Source organism: Buteo buteo, chromosome 2 (genome assembly GCF_964188355.1).
Source record: "Buteo buteo chromosome 2, bButBut1.hap1.1, whole genome shotgun sequence".
Taxonomy (NCBI): Eukaryota; Metazoa; Chordata; class Aves; order Accipitriformes; family Accipitridae; genus Buteo; species Buteo buteo.
The window spans coordinates 32163692-32170893 of NC_134172.1; positions in this window are offsets into that span (position 1 = coordinate 32163692).

A 7202-nucleotide genomic window follows, 5' to 3' on the forward strand; every position below is an offset into this window, starting at 1 on the left:
GGGCAGTCTGGGATTCCATGATTTTCATACCTTTCTGACAAATATCCATGACTTGCAACATTCTGGAATCCTACATGAGAGCCAGTGGACTGGGTGCATGGAGTGAACCTAATTGCACAAAGTGGAACAAATGTAATTAAGAGCTGTAAATTTGAGCTAGGCACTCTTTGGGAGGTTGATAGAGAGCAGGAGCTCAGCCTGACAAAGGAGCCCACTAGCCCAGCTGACTCGAGCTGAAGGGCTGCACATGACTGCACACAGTGGAACAAATTTCATTACAAGCCTTGTGATCAACATTTTTGAAAGCTTAGTGAAATGGGTCAAGTTCACAGGGATAATTTTGTTACTACAAAAACACATCCATGACGTTTGACACTTTTTATGCCATCAGAGTACTTCTGTCCTTTAAAGTCCCAGTCCTGCTATGACATAATTGTCCAGGTTCACTCAAGTGTTTACTGTGTTTGACCAAAGCATCTAATTACATAGACTAATGACTGACACTATTACAGTTTCAACATTCAAAAATTGCTTTCTGGGGCCACCAGAAATAGTAGAGGGGGTGAAGCCTTTATTTTGGATGTACTGAAGGAATTAGTAAAAGTTTTGAAAGACAAGCCTGCAACCAAACATTTCCCATTGGTTTTAAGATTGTCCTGGTTTCAGCTGGGATAGAGTTAACTGTCTTCCTAGTAGCTGGTGTAGTGCTATGTTTTCAGTTCAGTATGTGAAGGATGTTGATAACACTGATGTTTTCAGTTGTTGCTCAGTAGTGTTTAGACTAATGTTAAGGATTTTTCAGCTTCTCATGCCCAGCCAGGGCACAAGAAGTTGGCACAGATCACAACCAGGGCACCTGACCCAAACTGGCCAACAGTGTATTCCATACCATGGGATGTCCCATCTAGTATAGGAACTGGGGGGTGGGGGCAGGGAATTGCCGCTCGGGGACTAGCTGGGTGTCGATCAGCGGGTGGTGAGCAATTGCCCTGCGCATCATATGTACATTCCAATCCTCTTATTACTACTGTTGTCATTTTATTAGTGTTATCATTATCATTATTAGTTTCTTCTTTTCTGTTCTATTAAACCGTTCTTATCTCAACCCACGAGTTTTACTTTTTTTTTCCCGATTTTCTCCCCCATCCTACTGGATGGGGGGGAGTGAGTGAGCGGCTGCGTGGTGCTTAGTTGCTGGCTGGGGTTAAACCACGACAAAGATTAAAAAAGGGGACAATGAAACCGAAATATGAAATATATATATGTGTGTGTGTGTGTGTGTGTGTGCATGCCTGTATATGTATATATATATAAATGGATGCTTCTTTGCTGATTTTTTTCCTTTTGCATTGATTTCCACTAAGATATGAAAGGCTAGGCCAAGTAAAGTTGAAGTCTTTTGATTCAGATTCCAACCTTTCCTCTTCTCCTCTTAATAAATATTTTTTTGCCATTTAAGTGCAACTACCCTGTGACTTTCCTCTTTCAGAGACTGCCTAATCAAGAACATACCCTGGCTTAGGGAACATGAAGGAGCTTAGAATAGCTTATCTTGCACATCTCAGTTGGTTTGGCACTACTGGCAGTAATTAAAAAAAAAAAATCATAATAGATAACAGAGATACAGGTCAAACCTGTATTTATTTTCGATCTAAAAACCTACCTCCAAGCTTTGTTCTGAGGTAGATGACATATAAAGAATATTGACTTGGTGGTATTAAGGATGACAGGCAGGGAAGATTTTCACTGAATATGCCATAGACTTATAGTAAACAGAATGAATATATTCTGCTGAAATGATTTATCTAATAATTTCTCACATCACTTCAATTTTCTTAAGTATGGTAATATGCTATTGTTTACACAACTTGTCAATAAAAAGACGATGACATGTTTCATCTGCTTAAAAGCATGTATGCAGAGATTTGGTGAAAATACTTTGAGCAGTTGCAAAGAACGGGATTTTGAAACTTACCTCTGTTACACACTACCACTTCTGGGAGGCACAGAAATTTAATCATCCCATTTTACAGATGGAGAGCTGAGGTACCAACCTCAGGTTGGCAAGTGGTTACTATCATGACTAACCATATTAAAATCAATGACATAAGTTGTCTATGAAACTGCTCACCAAGCTGAATAAAAGATTTCATAATCTGACTCTGAGAGACAAAGTGGTTTGCCCAAGGTCTATAGCCTGGGACTCAGCAAACCACTTAAGCATGTCCTTAATTTGTAGCACATGTTTAAGTGTTTTTCTGCAGCAGAAATAAATAGAGAATCATTGATAGAGTTTAAATCTAGGTCTCCCAAGTGCCAGGTCATTTCCTTAATCATAAGGCCACCTTGGCTATATGTGATAAATGTTAACAGGAATTGAGTTTGTCTTATGTCTGCATATTTGCTGATTTTTGTTTTGTTTATTTTTTTTTACAAAGCTAACAGCAGGAGGATGAATCCTAAATGCATCTCACTTTTTATGGAAGGATATCATGGCCGAAGTATAAAAAGAAAGCAAGCAGAGGGTAGGACACAGAAATCCCTAAAAATTAGAAGATGAAAAGGTTGCTGTTTATTCCTGCAGCATAATTCATAACCAGGCCTGCCATCTTTGTTAATACTATGTCATATGTCATGTGGGGTTCCTACAGGAAGTTAGTAATGCCACAGGTATCAATTTCTTGAAATGTATTCATAACCCGCATCTGGAATTCAATACATTTTTTGTAGCTCCAGCAGTAACATTTGTCAGAATTGCTGTTCTACAGGCAAAACAGTCTTTGAGTATGGAAGATGCTCTGTCTCAGGAAAAATAGTCAAGAACAGTTTCACAGAACATGTGCAGCCTGTTTGATGTATGTGAACCAAAAATGGGATGTCTCCTCTCATACAACCACCTGGCTCCATATTGATCAACCTACATTTTCACTTATTGTAGACCAATCTATAAGTATAGTCTAAAACCCAGTTCCCCAGGAATATAACTGGTATGGGATGAGGAGCTCCAGGAGAGGTAAAGAAGGAGGTATGCTGTACCAATGACAACACCTGAAGGATGGAGCACTGATGTGAACACATCTGATGGTCAGATTCTGTCTTTTGTATCTTAGGGATACATATATGTTTGATCTAACAGCATTTTAAAAATTTGTTTTCTTATAATGCTGTGGTTTCCTAATCTTATGCTAAAAGACTTTAAGACATACAAAGAAACATTTACTTATTATTCAAGGTGAATGGTACTTTGATCAAGATATCCAGGGGAAAATGAAATACAGCAGAGGTTGTTCCCAGGGAGTTACTTGGTGCTCTTTGAAGGTGTATTGGAGAAAAACTACACGCTAAAAAGCAGCTACTGGAGTATAAAGATTATGTTGCAAGCCTCTGGCTCTGGGAAAGTTAGTCCTTGCTGGCAAATCTACTATACTGTACAGCCTCCTGCTGAACTGAGGTACCAGCAAAGCAACCCTTGGGGCCCTGACAAAAGTGGCACATGTCACATAGCAAATAAAAAGGATCTGAGTATACAATAATAGTAAAAAAAAAAAAATACTTCACGTACTTTATTCTCCAATTCATTAAGCTCCTTCTCATTGCGTTATATTTGTATCAGAGACAGTGCCCTTAAGCCTGAGTTTTTCTTGTAGAAAGTATGGCTGGGACATTGGGGAGTTTTGGTGGTTAAGGAGAACTCCCAGGAGGTGAACACAGACTATAATGGGTCTTCCGCATGCACCTTGAGCAAGAGGTGACTAAGAAATGCTATCACCGCCACTTTGTATTCACAGAACTGGAGAAGGAAAGTTTGCTGTGAGATGAGTGGCACAAGGAAAAGAATTCATATTGGACTCAGCTCAGCTGCACATTGCCTTCCATTGATATAAGTATATAGGAATTTATCTTAGTGATAATAAAGAGTAGCTGACCAGGGACTGACCATGCAGGATTGTTCTATGATTGGAATTGCTTCAGAAGGTTACAGTTCACTCCCTGGACCACTGCTTATTGCTGTGTCTGCTATGTCAGACATAGTCAGGAACCAGAGCCATGATATCTTATTTCTTAACAAAAGACAGGCATGGCTCCCACAGACAGTGAAATTGTTTGCCATTATGCTGTCCTTTTTATATTACTCAAGTAATAAGCTGTTTCAATAATGGGCTCCATCCATCTATCCCCTTCCAGTAGAATTTGTGAATGACTTCATCACTCAGTCTGCACACTGCATGTAAAACCTTCCCTATGGTGTAGTCTACTATAAACAACAAATTATCATAACACTTCTCAAAAAAAACAGCAATTCATGCCCAGAAAACATTCTTTCATCCTTTCTTTGGGGACAGAGACACTTGGATAATGTATATGCCTTGCCTGCACTTCTCTCCCTAAATGCAGCAGTTGGAATGAAACTGTCTTTGTAGATAAAGTTGATGTTTTAATTTTTTTACCCTGAAGGACAATACGTAATGTAACTTTTCAATTTTCATTAACTGCGGCACAGGTTGCTATAGGCTAGGCTCTCAGCTATGAATAAAAGTATAGCAATGAAACTCTACAAAGGAACATTTCAGCTAGATGCCATCCTTGGTGTTTTGTGGCAATGCTAAGCTTGGATGGGACTACAGTAATTATGTCTCTCTCCAGCTGTTCTAATACTAAATTCACCAGGAAGATGTCCTTTTTTCCCCCTGTTCTCAATCCCATGCCTCCAGGTAGCTAGAATGCTGGTGTATCTTAATTGAAAATGTAAAAGGATCAGAATTAATCGATTTAAGAGAAATGGGATGATACTCAAAAAGAAAAGCTAAAGCTGAATATACGGAATGGGAGAGGAATAATTCCAATCTACAAATTAGAATAGCCTCTAGACATATTGTTAGTTTGGCAACTTAATACAGGTAGCTCAAATACTAGAAAACACACTGACTATATTAGGCAAGACAGAGTCTTTTCTACCCCAGACTTGAATGTTGGTGCCTGTGTTGCATTGATTTCTGAGCCTGTCCCTGAATGATGTACTGAAGTCACAGGCTTTATTACATCACCTTTCAAAATTAAGTAGGTAACACTGTGTTCTGTCAAGGTCTTATCAGAAGCTAGCATAAACTTTCTAATTACTGGGAAGCTGATACTAAATATTACCAGATTAGAAACAGTCTTAATACGTATGATTATGATGTCATCTAATAATTACTGTGCTTGCTCTTTGGGTCAGTTGATTATATAATAAGGAGCTTTATTAACAAGCATAGGGTGCTTAGGAAAATGAAGACCATGGTCTCCATCCAGCCTCCTGAAAACTAACTTTATATATATCAGACAAATTTCAAAGGCTCAAATCTGGCTCTCTTTAAGCAAATCTTCAAGCCAACAATACTTCTCATGTGGCTTGCTGAAACAGAATTTCATAGTTTTTGTTTGCAACCCAGTTCTTAAAAAATGTAGCTAGATCTTAGGAAAACATCAGTGTTTGTATCTTGTAGGAACACACAGAAACAAGGTTGGTTTCCTCATTTCTGTTTCTTCCTTGATAAACTCAAAACTGGGAGAAGTGGAATTCCCTCTTAAAACACAAAACAGTTTTCAGAACAGACCTTCAGTACAGAGAAATTTGTTCTTATAATCAGAGAAATGATGTTTAGGCAATATCATGTACTATAACTTCTCTTTACTGTTTATGTTAAGAAAGCATGTGTATGGTATAGCAAGTATAACTTTGCCTTTTTTTTGTCAAGCCATTGCACTCTTACATGGAAAGTAAAAAGGAAATTATGCAACTCGTACTCATCCAATCTGGCTCAAATAAACATAACATATCCAACACAAGAGATTTATGTAGCGGACCTGTCTTTCCTATGATGTAAATAACATTAATTTATTTTTCTTTATTCCTTTGGATTTTGGGGAATTTATTTCCTTAATGCTTTGAGACATCTCTGTGCTGACAGGGAAACTAACCTGTAAGCTTCCAACAGTGATCAAAATGATACTGACATAAACTGGACACATCTTTAAAACATAAACAATGGACATATTTAACGCTAAAATAAATCTACAAACAAACTTACCATCACATACATAAAGCTTTTCCTAGGCTTCAGAGATTTCAAATATAATGTTTAATGGTGATCTACATTGATCAAGGTACAAGGCACCATTTTCTCCCTTTTCAGTCCAATGTCAATCTAAACTGTATATACTTGCTGACTTGCTATTGCAGGGCTACTTTTGGACTGAGTGGAACTCCCAATTATTGTTCTTACTGTCACAATCTGCTTCGAAGGGCTCAGACTCACACATGACCTTGCCCATGAGAATGCTCAGTGTTAGTCCTGCCAGTCCACAGCAAAGGCAAGGTGAGAGAATTGTAGTTTAAATCTTTTCCAGACAATCTTCTCCTGCTCATGCTTAAAAGAAAGGTCCTGTTGAGCCTTTAGTGTTACAGCCATCCAAAGCCCTTTTCTTCCCCTGGGTTATGAGTCTTCACCGGAAGGGTTGGAATCACCACTCATGCCTGCTGAAGGGTACCCAGCTAGCTTTGATTTACTTCAAGGCTTTCAAAAAGCATGTTAAAATTCTCCTGCTGAATGCTCAGCTTCTTTTCTTGTTGAAAAGCAGAAGCTGTAATCATAAATAACAGTACCTTAATCTATTAGTGGCCTTACTAACAGTTGCATAGAACACTTAATAACAAAATAACATTTCAAGCTATAAATACTAAATCAAGATGCAAACAGATTGTCTTATACCTCAGTATAAATTGCAGATACAATACCACCTAAAATTCAACCTGAGATTTAAGATGATTCCCAGATACTTAAATTCCAAGACATAATTTAATATGGGTTTAGCTAAAGTACTAATGTTTAATTGCTCCTTACAAGAGCTCTTTCAACAGAAGACTCGATTATGCCTAAACCAGGCCAGAATGATATTAAAATCGTGCTGCAGAGCAATATAAATTTGACCTATCACTGATGCAGTTCCATAAAGAATGGCACCATCTTCATGGAGAGCCATTTATTTATATTTTGTGCAAACTTGATAGCTATTGAAAAAGTCTGCAAAGAAATAAGCTCTCAGAAAAAACAGCTGATATACTGAAAGCCTCTGAATTTGTTTAATCAATGTATTTCTTTTGTAATTATATATTATGAAACTGAGCAACATTAAATACCTGTTAATAGAGACAGTCCCTTTTA